General features: G+C 37.0%; 1 protein-coding gene across 1 annotated transcript in view; it reads right to left on the bottom strand.

Annotated features, from left to right (window-relative positions):
- The window catches only part of ZBTB20 (zinc finger and BTB domain containing 20), a 232364-nt gene extending 217068 nt beyond the window's left edge, over positions 1-15296 (bottom strand). Inside the window, 1 exon segment of the mRNA XM_055315851.1 lies at positions 15264-15296. The gene's annotated coding sequence lies outside the window, so the exon portion shown is untranslated.
- Between the last annotated feature and the right edge of the window lie 1753 nt (positions 15297-17049).

Below are 17049 nucleotides of genomic sequence, written 5' to 3'. Positions count from 1 at the left end.
TATAAAACCTTTAGGTGATATAAATCCTATTAGAAAATGGGCTGTTTCCAGAATAACCCAAGGATTATGGCTATCTACACCCAAAGACATACTTCCCAAGCTTTTTAACAACATCAGCATATATTTATAATAATATACTTTATACTTTTAAGACTAAGACTAAAGGTAAGGTTTCAATGGTCATAAAAACAGAAATGAAAGTAATAACTATTTTCCAAGAAAGAAAACAGTTCTCTGTTTATAATAGCTTAACTCAAAAGTCTTTTGAGGTATTTTTCTTTAGAGATTTTCTTTTTTTTTTCTTTAGAGATTTTCATGCAAAATTTACCTTTAAGAGTAAGCATGACAAGTCTCAGAAAATAGATAAATATTGTTAATTTAAATACTTCCTTCTTTCTCCAGGAAACCTTACAAAACTAAATGACAAATGAATTAGATGTAATTCATTCATTAATTCAGCAACTATTTATTGACCACCTACTATGTCTGGCACCGGGTAAGGCAGTGAATAAGAGTCCAGGTTTCCGCTCTCACAGATAGTGTCATAAAATGGTTAACTCATGGCCAAAAAGGCCTTTCCATATACCCTCAGAAAGACAGTCTTTCTTTGGGACCAAGATATAAAATTTAATTCTTGTTCTTTTTTAACCCTAATATAAAATTATATTTCCTGAAGCAACCCATGCATGGCCATCAGATTTTATTAGGTGGGCTAAAATAATCAGAAGAAGACTTCCTTACATATCAGTTGACCCCACGGGACCTCTAGAGAGTCTGTTAAATTTTCTAATGAAGAATGTTTGAAATCTGTAATATTGATGGCTTCTCTCCTTTCCTGATTCATTGATAAATCTCAAACACTGGGCTGGCACAAACCAGAGCAAAATAGTACATTTTGCACAGTGTAAAGTGGTGGGTGTGGATGTTTTGGGAGCCAGTCAGTCTCTGGCAGCTGACTGAGTCACACTTGTGCTTTGTTGCCCACTTACATCTTCAGAGAGCAGCTTGGGTGGGGATGCTCGTCAGATGTGCTCATTTAAGGACAAACCCATCTGAATATGATAACAACGTTTGGCAAGCTTCCTCTACCGAATTGTGAACCTGCCCCCTACTGCCTCTGAGAACTATTGCTTGTCTAGGAAACCTAGGACCTTTGACGTTCTTCACAGAGTAGAACACATTCAAGGCCTCCCAACTCAACACCCTGCCTAACAGTCCTGAGTGCTTTACCTGTTCCTCCAACATTTTTAAGCTCCTGGTCTGGACCAGGAGGTTATGGATGTGCAGCGAGTCTTTCTACAACATACAACTATTTTTAATCATAACTGAAGAATCCAAATGTCTTATTGAGATCTAATGGTCACATATTTCATTAAGAAGCCAGCAGCAAACATTTGTTTGCTGCCGTAGTTTTTTTTTATGCAGAGTTCTATATCATACTTAAGAAAATGTTCTCTACTTCCGTAAGAGGCCTATAGTCTTGCTGAGAATGAGGAAATGACAAAATGTATACAGGAAAAACGGCTTCCAGATTAACATAAAAATGAGTGTGCACAAAATATATAAAGTCCTTAGGGTAATCAATCGATAAAAAAATGTGGAAGGGAGTGGTGGATATGTTTACTGAAGTGAGAGAGAAGAGCATCATATAGTGGAAAGAGCATAAACTCTTTAGGGTAATGAACAGAAGCGTCACTGCAGGTGCATGGAGATAGATAAGGGACTGACTCATGTCCCTCTGGAGGTCAACTGGAGCCCTTGGTCATTCTACGTTAGAGGAAACAGAAGGTGATGGGGACCTTGGAGTTTGGGAAGAAAAAGAGGACAAGGTGAATAACTCGTAAGAGAGGAACTGTAGAACCAGATGAGGAATTTGGGTTTTAATTTATAGGTAGAGTGAAACAGTGTAGGTTCCTGGGTCAAGAAGCAAGATGAGGAAAATGATGGTGGGAACAATTATTTTAAGTGCTTAAAGGTTTTATGAAAACATCATGAAGGAAGGATGACCTATTTCTAAATTCAGAAAGGAGATAAGGGCCATCCTTCCCAAGGCCCACTGTGAAGTCCTGGCAATGAAAAGAAAGAGGCCAATTGAAGAGATATTGTTGAGGGGGGAATTGACAGAATTTTGGGATTCACTGAATGAGAAGGGGGGGGCAAGAGTGATCCTAGTGCTAGGGCCTAAGGACAGTAACTGGGAAAGAAAATGGATGGCTGGAGTGGATGATGCTTTGGGCAGTGACCGGATATTCACATGGTGTGTGTGTAAACTACAGACACGCAGGTCAGAGTTAGGAGTAATGCCTCCTTTTCCCTAATTTTATGTAACAGCTTATAATTTTCATTAAATTCACGATTCTTTACTAAATAAGTATTTATTAAGTGCCTATACTATATGTAAGGACTATATGTAAGGTTTACAAGATGATGATACTTAAGGCTTACAGTAAAGAGATTCAAAAGTCCCACCATTATGGAAAATGGTTTAAGCCTTATTGCAACGTTATTTAAAGGGTGAATCTTCATTTTTTATATTATTTTCTATTGTTTGTAATTCTTAAGCCAAAGACATAGTAGTGCTTTAATTGATGACAGATGTGCCATCTCAGGACAGTTTGTAAGCAAGTAATTTTTCTTAGGGTTCTTGGCTATCTTTTTTTTTTTTCAAATATCTTTTATGCATTTACATGAAACCAGTGAATCAGGTGCCTTTACAGCAGGTTTAAATTTATATGCAGACCAGTCCTGATAAAAAACCATGTGGTTCCCTGAAAGGGATATATGTGTATGTGCATGTTCTATGCCTCACTCAGATTTTGGGCTTATTGCCATGGAATCAGAACTGCTGTCACTTATATTGTGGATTCCTGGTTGTTTGGGAGGAGAAAGGAAAGGAGAAAGGAAAATTCATGTTTATTTTGCACAGAGCACTGTGCAGGAATCTAATGGCTTTGCTTCTGTTTATCCTTTACTTGGTATGATGAAAACTTACGGGAAGTCTACCTACAGTACTGATCTCTTATATCAACTCTCTTTTCTTATGCAGCTGATACCTAAGGAAGTAGAAAGTTCCAGGAGATCAGTTAATCTCAAAATAGAGTTCATCTACAAGTGCACCAAGAGGAAACCAAGTTTTAAAAAATGGCTAGATTAGTCCTTCAACAATAATATAAAGCAAAAAAAAAGCACAGAAAATGTTTGCAGGAATCACACTTCTTCATAATTATTAAGATCTGAAACTTACTTTGAAGAAAATCAGTCATGGACAAGAGAATCACTTCTTCACAGAGGTTAAAGGGAAAAGTACCCAAAGAAATAAATGAACATATGAAAACCTCTTAATATACCAAGGCACTACTATATTTATTTCTGACCTTTGGCTACTGAGAAAATATGATGATTGATGATTCTATAATATTCTATATAATGGCAGAGGTTCCTCTTATTCAAGGAAACAAAAAAGAAATTTCACTAAATATCTATCCAACCAAAGAGAATTTGGCATTGATTTTAGATAGTCTAGTTCCCCAGTGCTTATAACGAAGGTACAAATAATACCTTTTCTTAAGCATGCCACCTGTGTGTTAGCGTGTTAAATATTTTCTTTAAGAAGGAGTCACTGCTAATTTTGTAGGGTATGATCTCATCGTGTGGGACAATTATATACAAAAATTCTTCTATCAGTCCTATATTTCTACCTACTTTACTAGAGTATTACCGAAATAATAGCAAAATCCTGCTAAATATTCAACGTGTATCTTCACTGCTAAATTTTTCCACCATGGTACTATTACTAGTACCACCATGGCTCCTCATATCTTAAATCCATGCAGTATAATCCATTCTCTCCTACAGCATCATTTCCTTTTTGTAAACAGAAATTTGGCTTTCACACAGCAATTTCCACCAAACTATAAAAGTGCTAATGATGCCCGATTTAGGACATAAACAATTTACTGCTGTCCTCCTTTGAGCCTTCTCTTTTTTCATTTCTCTAATCATCATACTAAGAATATTCTTTCCTAGAAAGCTGTGGGCAGGGTTGATTCCATAACGAGTTACAATTTGATTATTTTTAATTTTTATTTTTTTCATTGATGCTTATATTAGACTTTGGTGAACCTGTAAGTTAAGCAATGACTTCTAACTTGACATTTTTCTTGTTTGAGTGATGGATCCTAACTATTCCATTTCTATTATTTTTGCTTTAATCACTGTGCTTCCACCATTTTCCCAACATAGAATGTTCTTTCTACTTCTATATATCTTCTTTAATTATTTTTCCCTCACTTATCACATTCAATCTTATTTTTCTTACGCAATTAAAATATTTCCTGAGTACATTTTGGTTCAGTGGTTAGTTGTATTTACATCATTATTCCATAGTTTGGTTGATGACTTGCAAAGAGCATATACATTTATCAAACTGATTCACATTCACTGCAAATGGATTGAAATCCAAATTGTAAGTCGATTTGTTTAAAGCTTTGTGTAAGCATCGTACCAGACAAGTCTGACATTCTTCAATTCTATTTCCTCTTCATTTATGGAGGAAATCTTGAAGACAAGTATGTTGTTTTAGCTTTCTAGTTTTTTGTTTTGTTTTGTTTTTTTTCGTTGTCTTTAAAGGCTTTCATTCATTCTTTAGGAAGAAAATGATAATTTTTTTATTTTTTTGGTCCCATTCTTAATCTCTTAATTCCCTTCCAGTTCATATATTTGTTCTCCTTTTTAAGAGACATAATTTATGAGTTATCTTTTGAACATATGGAGTCTTAAGATGATTTTTTAAAAGAGGATCTGGAGTAAAAGATGCCTGAGCATCTGAAACAAAGAGAGCTTGTAGACTCACAAGGATTAAAAATTATTTTATTGTCTAATTTTGAGTTTAAAGACGTTCTTATTTATCAGTCTATCTTATAAGTAGTATGGGAAATTCTCAAGAAAAATTTCTGCTTCTAATGAAAGAGATTCAATCTGTCATAATATTTATAATACAATTTTTAAATATAATAATATTTGTTGAGAATCTCCTCTAAGACTTTATACAAAGTAGTTATTTCACCTGAAGAATCATACCTTGCAGAGGGAGTAGAGAAATTACAGAAAATGATGCAAATTAAGTACTAAGTTTCATAAAAGAAGCACCAAAATTTTGTTAAGGGGTCTTTGTAGGAAGAATGACTTTTGCTACAGAGAGAGCTGAAGAGATGTAGGCCAAAAACTTCATAAAGGTAGTGGCGTTTGAGATGGGTCTGAAGGATATATAACATTTGACACAGAGGAATGAAGATGGGGTGTATACCAACAATCAAGTAAAGAGTGTGAGACCAAAAGTGGGCTATTCAGAAAAAGAAAATGCTCTTCTATGGAAACCATAGATAATATTTTGGATTTTATTCTTAAAGACTATTCTAAGCAAAGTTGCCACTTATCTCATGGTTTTCAGTGGACAATGTTCTTCCAGCCCCTAAGGTATGCTACTTTTGAAGTCAGAAAGGTTGTAAATAGATGTAACAATGTGACTAGACAAGCCTTCGTTGTGCCCAGATGTTTTTGTAAACTTTTCAATATGGTCTTCAAGAACTACAGTTCACAGAACTTTTATTATTTTAGAACACTTTTCATTCTATAAAAAAATGGAAACTCATATGCAGCTAAAAACATGGACATTCTAGATACCTGGGTATCTATTTACTATTATAGCTTAACCATATCTCCTTATTATTTTGTCTCTAGCTAAAGTTCTCTGGGACTAGACACCAAGGATTATCAAATCTCATCCAAAAAGATCATGAAGTTTAAGGACAGTGGTGCCTTTTTGAAGTTTTACTTGACTCCTTCTGTTTTTTAATTTCTTTTAGTTACTCACTAATGAACTCTACATTACAACCATTGAAATAATAGAAAAGTTACAGAGACTCAAATAAATAGTCCTATGGCCAGTTTCCAAATAGCCCAAAATTAATGGAGGAAATGGTTAAAGTCAAAAGAGTTTTTTCTCTGACATGGATTTCTAAACAATATAATTATGGTTCACTCCATGGTTATAAGCTTTAGGAGCTCCCACAAAAAAGTCTTTGCTGCAGATGTGGCCACTGGCTGCACTACCAGACCATTTGATCCATGTTTGTAGTTGTTTCAAAACACACACACACACACATTTACATACAATCTCCTTGGGTTTGGTAGAGTAAGACAAAGCTAGGCACAAAGGCCAAGTATTCCAATATGGTCTTTCTCTATTTGCCCTCAAGACAAGAAGCTTAGGAGTTTAATACATGTGAAGATGGTGCTATTGCTTTGTACCAGCTTTTTGCCCTCAGAATGATTGTTTTCAATAACACTGTTTAATATAAACAGAAAATAAATCCAAGTTGGACAACTGTTATTGGGTCACCTCAAGATGTGTTCTCAAGATAGCTTCAAAAATTTACCTTCTTTGTTCCAAATTATTTCATGGGACAGTTATATGGTATCTTGTCAATAAAACAACCGGGAGCAATGCCTCATGTTCAGTTGGGCATTTAGACTCGAGAAGCAATCCAGTGAAGACTTTACCATAGCACTGCCAAAACAACTGGCTCTTAGTGACACATAAAAGACTTTAAGAGCTCTACTGTATTGTATTCTATATAGATGTATGATGTGGTGTGCAAAGTATTAACACTTTATGAGAACAGTAGCTCAACTTGTATCAATTTCTGGCAGGTACATTAAGTTATTTTGTAGGAAAAATAAAACAGATTAAAGCATAATTTAACTTTACTTTTTCCAAACATGTAATCTCTTCTTACCATCCTTCTTAAAGTGTTTCTTTGATATTTGGCAGATCAGTGAAAACAGAATTTTGTGTTTGATTATGTGTACATTTACTACAAATATACTGGGCTTCCTTTTTTCTTATGCTATTAGAAATGGATTCTAGCTTTCCTAACCCAACCTTACTGTGAGGCTGGCCAAAGTATTTAAATACCATAAATTCACAGTATAATTTGTTTGGTACATTCCTTCTTCCTATAGTTTGAAAATGTGCTGTTCAGCACTGAAATGATTCAAATATTAAAAGATTTTATTTCAAGAGAAGCACAGAGTCCATCATCAATTAACTTTGCCCTAATGGAATTAATACAGTGTACAAGTTCAGGAATGGGCAGATGAGAAGAGGAAGGGAGAATGAAACTTATTCACTCCCTTGCTAGGTTCTGCAAAATAGCTTCCTTATTCTCATAATGTGACATTTCTCTTCCTTATTTCTAGCACAAAGTCACTAGCCTTAAAAATCTTCTACATAGAGGTTTGTGTCTTCCCGTCTTTATAAAAACATAAAGATGAGCTTGCTAGAAAAAGATGTTTCCTGCTAAACTGTAGTATCAGATTGAATAGTTACCAAGCACAATTTTGAGGAGGTAGTCATAACTTCATACTACCTTTCTATCCCTGTCTGCTTCACAGATTTGAGGATGGGGGTCACAGCTAGCTTATCCCTTTGGGTTAGAAAGCCTTTCCAGATGAGGTCATCATTTTCATTACTCTGTTTCTTTCTCTCTCACTAGAGTGTCTTTCTAGAGGCAACCGAGGACCTCTTTAGTGAAATATTGAAGGCAGGGGATGCCTGGAATGATTAAAAGAAACAAAGCTTTCCCATAGCACTTGTCCTTTTCTCTGTAAGGAGATGAGGTAATATATAATCTCCTTCCTATATTAGTACCACAAGGGCAATTTGTGGGAGGAAGAGATGGATTTCTGGGAGTGAAATCCTACGGCATAGCCAGGGCTATTTTCAGAAGGGCTTATCTTCAATACCCTCATTTCAGAATTGGTCTCTTTGCTCAGAGCAGTACCTGGAGCAGCACTGAGAAACCCCTATCCTCAAGGTAAGAATGAGAGTGGATTCCTTGATGTTGAAATATCTGATAAAGAAAAAAGAAGATAAAACAACAACAACAACAACACAAGAGATTCTGCTAATAAAAGGTGATGCATAAGAATAAATGTCAAATCTTTCTGCTATTTCTCACGTGGTTTGTGTGTGACACCTCTATTTGATCTTTTGCTCTGCAGTTCCCACCGCCTGACCACCTACACATGTAATCTGGACAGACAGCTAGATTGCTTATATATAAATTAAATAGCCTCAAGTGCCAGTAGACCTCTGCATCTTTTTAATACCCCAATAACTGCTTCAAGTAGGAACAGTTACAGAGAACCTTACTGTAGGACATGGAATTCGCACTTGCCAAAGAAATCACTGCACGTGTAAATTAGAAACTAATCATCACTTCCTCTCTGGATACAGTGGCAGCTTTGCCTCAGAGTTTATGTTGAAATATACATTTTTATGAAATATTTCTCACTGTAGTCAGCATCAATTTAGGAGTATCAAACACTGAATCCCAGTTCTAGCACACCAGAAAACCAGAGGGGAACAACTGAAAAAAGGGAATTGACAAAGGCCTGGACTTTTCTTACACTTTAAGGAGATTGTATTTGTAAATGCCTAGTTAAAAGTCTGACAATTGTCAGTGACAACTGTCACTGCCAGGCTATTCCTGGGTTTCTTCATCATATATTTTTCCCCAAAGTCTCTCATAGAACTGAAGGGTTTCCAGAGATGAAAATGAACTTGACAATCATGTTGCAACTCAAACAGATACTGATTCTTTTCGTCACTTTTTAATTCATTGCAGATGGTGTAAATGGGATGTTTACTGGCTGGCAGGTAATGAGTCTTGTTGTAGATAATAGTGATGGACGGAATCTCATGCCTGTTGACAGCCTAGCATCTCAGCAGCTGTATATGGCTATCACCCATTGCTTGGCAGCACATACAATATCGTGACAGGATGCAAAGTCAAGTCCATTTCCCCCAATAGAAAAGATGATTGGTACACCTGAATCTCACTGGCTCACATACGAGTTGCTCTGATTTCATCCTCACTGTCCACATGAGTAGACAGTCTAAGATGTGATCTAATGTCTACTGCTCTAAAAGGAAAATGTAATCTGTTTAAACATCCAAACACTCCTCTTCCCAGGTACTGCCATTCATCACAACTGTCAGTGCTTCTGTGGAAGAGTAATGACCCTCAGGCATGGGATAATGCTCCATAGGGGCCTTATGAATGCCACTGCCAAGCGCAGAAATTGATCGGTTTTCAGTGGGGCTGGTATGTGCATCATGAAAGACCTGCACTTACTCACTAAATTACAAGTGGCTGTTAACCCCTTATACAATAAAGCCTGGGTTAGGGAGCCACAGACCCTGCTGATTTTAATTGTCCCAAACATGTGAGCACTAGATTTGGGCCCGTCAGTGAGATAGATTTAAACAGCTTGAAACTGAAGTTAGATCAGAGTCATTCAAAAATATGTTGGAAGATAACACAGGTATTGTTGCCTTCCACTCCTCTGCTTTTCCTTTTTTTATCCTCTCTCAATGGAAGGTAACAACACCCCACCATCCAATATAAACACAATTAAAAAAAAAAAAACAGAATAAGCATGCCAGTGAGAAGTTAACTGTTTCCTTCCTGTGGGTTTCCCTCTACCTCTGGATTTGTTCACACATTGCTTCTACAAAGTAGGATAAAGATGAACAGTTACGTAATATGAACTCATTATTTTCAAAGTATCTCCCACAAGTCTTGTTTCCTCACTAACCTATGTTGGCCTTTTTCTTTCAATCCTCCCTACCCTCTCAATCTCAACTGCATTTACTATCAAATCTTGTTGCGAGATAGGCTATCTTGCACTCTATAGACTATTGTACCTTGGTAAATGCTCTATCACTATGAAAGCTTCATCCAAAATATCTCTCTTCCTCAGCTCTTTTGAAAGCTAGATATTCTCTTGTGATCTCTCTTGATCCTATCTCCCTCATTCTAGTAGTAGTACTACCTCTTCAGGGTTTTTAGATTCTAGAAAGGGCACCACATTTTTCATATTTCTGTGCTGTGATTTCCTAATACATTTTTGACTTCTAATTTCTGTTCTATCTTTTTTTGTTGACAACCTTAATAGTATTAAACACTTAATCACTACAGTTTAATTTTTAGTAAATAAGTTTTGAAAGTCCTGCTATTTTATTAGATCATAATATTTTTATGCTTTTCCTTTTTTAGGGTGCAAAACAGAGACAGCCAAAACCGAAGAGAAAATAAACGGTACCCTTCAGGATGTAGCATCTATATTAACTCACAAAACATTGGTTGGTCTTGCCTGGGGAATTTTTTTCCAATCTGTATGAGTGGAATGGCTCAAGATAAATAAATGAAGGGAACCAAATCTTTTTCTCACATTGACTCATCCCATTTTTAAGAAAATTTACCAAGTAATGAATCACTCTTACGAAAATCCTTACAGTTTGGGGAGCTTTCGTACTTGGGAGATCTCTGTTCCCTTGGCAGTTCAGGGTTATGCCCAACTTAACTATACTTTGGGTGTCCACAAAATTCTGCTTATTAATATCTCTAATGATGAGACTTAGACACTTTCTTGGGAAGAGAAACTCCCAATTAGAGAGATCTTAATAATTAATGAAATATACCAATGAGATAATGAAATTGGGAGCTCTCAGTTATACTGCCAGAGATGGAGAAATTTTTTTGAGAATTAGGAATATGCTAGAAGACAATAAAAAAGATCAGATAGTGAACTGAGCAAAATGACCTTTGATGTAAAGCGTCAGCTAGAAATGTCAATCCAATTCAGGACTGGATACAAAGGGACATTGTGTTGCTGAGCAGAGAGGTATTAAGTTACCTGATTATCTTCTCTGGAAGAATGCATTATGGTTTAGACACTTTTATTACCTGAAAGATGTAGACAAATCAGGGAAGATTAACAACCAGTTTTATTAGGAGGTAGCAGATGAGCTGGCATGAATAGTACTGGTTGTTAAGAGTTCTGTATTCTCTTCTCAGCTTTGATATTCTCTCACGTGGGAATAGTCATTCTTGAAATTTAGATAGGATAATTTATATTCTGTTCCCCAGAGAAAGGGCAGTTTGGGAACTGGAGGGAGGGAAGGGTTTAAAATAGCATAAAGACCTGAGATGGCAAAAGGGCAGGAAATTCTATTACAGGATTTCAACTTTAATTAAAACAACAACAACAGCAAACAACAACAGCAATAACCATTTGTTAAGCCTCCACTTAACATAAACTCCTTGTATGTTGTATTTTTGCAACAGGTCTTTCAAATATAATATCTAATTGTTTCTGGTCCGTGGAATACAGATACTCCATATACAGCTATTACACTCCTGTTCCCCCGGAAATATAATTTGCATTATATTCATTCTAGGAACTCTGATTATGAAATTCAGCATCACTTTCGGTTGGTTACCCTTCACTCTAGGGCAGTTTTTTCACCTCATCACATTTAACCCTGAAGCTATAACTTATAGTCTCATAGGAATGCCCGTTGGAAAAGTCTCCTGCCCCTTGCCTTTTGAATGATTTTCAGATACATTTTTATATATACTTGCATATTTTACCAATTTGCATTATTTATGAATGTCATTGAGCAATGATTAATATAATTTTCCAGCTTATTAGTGAAAATAAGTTGTTCATAAACTAACACTACATCACTATTTTTATTTTTGGGTGTATTTATTATAGTTCACCATTTATTAAAGGATTTCAGCTGGTTGGCAAAGTATAACTGAACTAAACTTCTTTCAAGTAATATTGGTGACTCACTGAAGCCCCAATACATTGCACAAATTTCTACTCCTGGACTTAATCTCTTAATTCTATTGGGAAGCACCTATAAACAACAGGATTTCTTCCTTTCCTAATGTTTTTTCAAGTTACATTACATTTGCTCCTAATCCCTGTAGTGACCTTCTCTATGGACTACTTTGAGGGGGAGATGGTGGTAAGAAGAAGGACATTTAAATCCACATTTATTTTGTTTTTAAAAAGATTTTATTTTATTTATTTAGAGAGCACAAGCAGGGGGAGGAGCAGAAGGAGAGGGAGAGAGAATCTCAAGCAAATTCTGTGATGAGGGTGGAGCTAGACATGGGACTCGATTTTAGGACCTGAGCTGAAATCAAGAGTTGGATGCTTAAATGATTCAGTCACCCAGGTGCCCCTAAGCCCACATTTAAAAGGGGCGAAAAGAGTTCATGAAACTAGTGATCTTAAGCTCGCCTTAGGTGAAGGCAAAGCAGACTTGTAATGAACCTTAGTGAAATGGGCCCAAACTCTCAAAAACACCCTTATCTATTGAGGTTCCTCATTGTTGGTGACTTTCTCAGTTACCTTAACAATACTCTCCCTACCACATAACTGCTTCATTTGCCAATATTAGACTGTGCTCAGATTTCTTTCTCCTTTTCCTCTTCCTCTCAGGAAGAACATTTTTAGGTCAAAACAATCCTTTAGTCAACCAAAAACCTGAAAGATGCTATACTTTATAAATGTTTCTGCTCTCTTGGCTGCTCAACATAATCTCAAATCTTCTATGAGACAATATATTACTTGGCCATGAGACTACTTGCTTGCTATCTTCAGTTTCGGGCATCTTATACTTACCTATTTATTAACTACTTCCTCTAACTAGAATGTTCCATGAGGAAAGAAGACCTTGTAAGTCTTGTTCACTATTATATTCCTAGTGCGTATAGCAGTAAGGGCTCAACAAATATTTGCTGAATGAATGAATAAATGACTAAATGATAAAAGAATGGACAGCAAGCAAGAGCAATACCAGTGTTTTTCAGCCGGTCTTTCAATACACCTCCAATGTCTCAAAAACAAAAATGTACTTGCCTATCAGTTTAGCATCAAAAGTACTAATTTACTAAATTAAAAGCCTGGACCTTAGTGTACATTGATGACTGGTCCAAAATCATGTGGCAAATTAAGTATCACATAATTATGTCTTACATCATGTCAGACCAGACAGTCCCACAGTGTTTTTCTTGGAACACAATTGTAAACCAAGCATAATTAATCTGAGGTCCGTCAATAGGCTTGAGGGGGCCTGTGAATCCTTTGACAAGATGCTGTCCTTTTGTGGGCAGAGGGTTCACAGTTTTCATGAGATTATTAGTGGAAGCCTTAAACTAAAAGAAGCTAGAAAGCCTTTTAGGCAATACCATTCAAAAACACTTGCTATGCCATCTTCCTCTGTGGTAGTATATGCTCTTTAAAATACAAAGATGTTAGGTGGCAAATTTCAATCATTGTCTTCATCTATTTGGGTTATGTTCACTTTACCCTACAACTTTCTCATGACTCAAGCTATTACTTTTTGGAATAGCACTGGAGATACATGTTTGCATCCTCAACTCTGCGAAACACCTTTGGCCAGTTGGGATTTAATCTCATTTTTAACAGAATATGTTGGACATAAGCATTTTATTAGCCTAACCTCTACATAAACCTGACATTTATTAATTTTACAATCTTGGGAGAGATTTTTAATCTTAGTCCTAGAGGTTTAAATGAGGTAACACAGGGTATGTTGAACCATATGAAATTGCTGTTTCTGGAGGTGGAAATTGACAAAGTGAAATAGTTCAACCTGTGGCTAAGTGTTCAAATGTCAACTGCTATTGCTGTTGGAGAAGTTATTTTCACTTTATAGTCTTCCCTTCCTGTAAATATTTCGACTCATGAGGAATGTATTATTGGTAAGTGGTGTTAGGGGATAGGGTTGAATTTGCCCAAGAATTTAATTGATAATACCTAGGCAGCTACCTCCAAGTGACACCACGGAGACAGCCTGGAGAATGGGCTTTAGAAGATGAGATTCATAGAAGCTGGTTGTTTTTTTGCATCCCTGGATTCACTTTTAACTGGACAACTTTTACATGGAGATCAAATCCATGGAGCAGATTCATGGGTTTTATATTGGTTTCCTATTGCTGCTTATGGCTTACAAAACAGGAATAATTACAGTTCTGGAAGTCAGAAGTCCTTAAATCAAGGTGCTAGGAGACTCTTTTTGGAGACTCCAGAGGAGAGTCCCCATTTCCGGTCTTCTCCAGCTTCTACACACAGCCTGCATGCCTTGGCTCATGGCCCTTCCTCCTCCTCAGAGGCAGCAGTGCCACATCTTCCATCTCAGTTTCTGATTCATCGTGACATCTTCTCTGACTCTGACCCTACAGCTTCCTTCTTCTTATAAGGGCTGTTGGGACTATATTAGGAGCCCAGATAATCTGCAGTTATCTTCCCATCTGAAGATCCATAACTAACACCTGCAAAGTCCCTTTTGCCATGAAAGGCAATGTATCCATTTACAGGTTCTGAGGATTAGTATTGGGGGGGGTGGTTATCATTCTGTCAATCACAAGGATCAACATTTCACATAGCAAGCAAGATACTATTTTATTTCTTTAAAGCTCATATCATGGTAAGCTGCATAGAAGTGTTCACATATACCCTCGCATAAGTTTTAAGAGATAGTAATTTACAACTCCCCAGCTTCCCTTTTGGCACATGCATGTGGAAATCATAGTCTTAGTTTTGGTTTGCAGAGTCTTATTTTGCTCCTTTACCCAGTTTTAGTTAATCCTTCTTAGATTCCAACTTGTCCTTTTTGCAGAATTCATACTGCTATCCCTAGCCAAAGAATGATTAGGATGGTAAATTCTCTCAGCACTACCTTCTATCAACTCCAGGAATAAAAGATCCAGGTTTTTAGCCAAAAGCCAATGAGGACAGAGTTCTAGCATAGCTCATCACACCTTTCTTGTGCCCTTCCCTCGGGCACTACATATAGACAACCTGTCTCTAGGCTAACCAGCATTTTCAGGTGTTAACACAAACGACTACACCATGAGAAATCCTCTCTTTCAGCTCCTTGTTTGGATAAATGTAACTCAAATGTCTTTCTTCCTCCCTCACCTCAAATATCTGCTTCCCTGACCTACATCTCCCCTGTCCACTACCTCCTGTGAACACGAGCCCTCCAACACTGATGCCTCGGTAGCACAGGCCCATCGTGACAGCCTAACATCCTTGTCCTGCTGGAAACTATTCAGCATCCAGAGGACCATCTTTATGCTGATAACACTAAAATATAAAATAATGCCAACAGCTGGTGCTACAAATGGCTTTTAAAAACGATGTTCATTCACTAAAATTCCTCTTGCTACTTTTGACATGAAACACGCAGTCTCTAATTATTCTGATCAAGACGGTGAAATACAAAAACAAACTTTAATTGTGTTTAACAGATATTTAATCAGGACTCACTGAACTACAGATTAAAGCTGAAATTCATAAACCATAATTACCCGATTGTCGCAATCTTTTGGTCCACATTCTCCTTCCGTCTGGGCGTCTGGCACCTTGCCCCGAATTTCTTTTACTGTCTTCTCAGCTTCGTTACTGTTCATGTTTTCCAGCAGAGATTTAGCACAGATTACAAAATATCTGTTCTTGGCAACTTTCTTCATTAGCTTTTTTTCCCCCTTGCAAAAAAAGTTTATTTTTTTTCCTACCAGAGTAGCTGGAACAGGCATACGTTTAGGGTGCTTTTGTGACACAAACTAATTATATAGTTATCAGGAGATAATACGGTAGCGATAACTAGAGTTACTATAGTTATCACGTAGGTATCATGCAGTTTCTCCAGTATGCGGTGTGTCCCAGTCACCATGTAATTACCTCATGTCACTACTGCATTGTTTTATGGAAAATGCTTATCTCTCCCTAGCAAAACCTTTCCACTACATTTGAAAAAAAAAAAAGTGGGATTCTTAGTTCTCATTTCTAGTACTGCTCATTCCCAGTAAGATGTCATATGAATTAAGAGAAACACCTGTCCTCTCTTAAAATTTTGGTTAAGGAGCAAATGGAGCAATTCTGTTTTCTTTTGCTTCATTCCACCCAGGTGAGGAAGTAATTACCAACAATACATACATTTTCTTTCTTTTTTTTTTTCTAAAAAAGCAAAGTAGCAAACAGAAAAATACCAAAAAAAAAAAAAAAAAAAACCCAACCCCACCAAAAACCCAAAAAAACAAAAAACACCCCACCACTCCACCCCACCCTATTTACTTAGGATTCGTTTAGTCTGGCACTTCCCCCCTACTCTTCCCTTTCAAATCTCAGTCACTCACATTTGTTTTTTCCTGGAATTATGGTGTAAATCATTCTTAACAAGCTAGCTTGAAACTTGTCTCACTCAGTAGAAACATATAACGCCACTGTAATTGAAACATGGAACTGCACGCTTGAAACTCTTTCTAACTATTTTTTTGGGCCACTCTTCAGAAGGACACACAGAGCTTCCCTTGCAGTGCTGTAACCCCTGTGTCACACAGTTAGGATAACATCACAGACCAAGGCAAATGGATAAAGAGAAGGCTCTGGCGAAAGAAGAGGTGGGTGGTTCCTTTATTCCCCCCAGTTGGGCAGGCAACCCTCTGAAGCAAGGACTGTAGCTCCTACTTATTTATCTCAAGTTGATGGCTTGAAGTCTGACCTCACCAAGACCTCTGGATATCATATCCCACCTGAGAGTTCCAGTTTAAAACAGGTTGGAGTAGCTTACTTTGCAGCACAGATGAAAGCTGTTTCCAATTCTGCTTTTATTAGTCACTTCCCAAACCGAGAGCTGCCCATTCAATTGTACACTTAACTCAAGTTGGGGTAAAAATCACCCTCAGATTTAGAAGGGCTGGAAAAAATTGCTATTCTATCCTAGAGCATTGTTCTTCAATCACATAGTTCCTCTAAATACAGTTGACAGCCTTTGAGATGCAAAATGCATCACTTTAATGTAGTAGAGGTCCCCTTCACTGCATTGCCAAATCTATTTAGTAGAATCTTCTTGGAATAATCTGTCCCTAGACCTGAGGATGCGCAGTGATTTTAAGCATTTTAAGCTAACGATAATGGTTAGTGCTGAGAACAGATGTACCTGGCTGTGATGTGATCTATTCCAGTAGGCTTTTATGAGCTGTTCATTCCTATTGACTTAGCATTTTATGTCTGTGCTTTTGCCTGGTGTGATGGTTGCATAGGGGTGTCATGTGTGTATTTTCCTGATGTGTGATGGCTGCACAGGGGGCTGTG

This window comes from Nyctereutes procyonoides, unplaced genomic scaffold, assembly GCF_905146905.1.
Source record: "Nyctereutes procyonoides isolate TBG_1078 unplaced genomic scaffold, NYPRO_anot_genome, whole genome shotgun sequence".
NCBI lineage: Eukaryota > Metazoa > Chordata > Mammalia > Carnivora > Canidae > Nyctereutes > Nyctereutes procyonoides.
The sequence above is the reverse complement of the archived record's forward strand: the minus strand, read 5'-3'. Positions and strand labels throughout refer to the sequence as shown.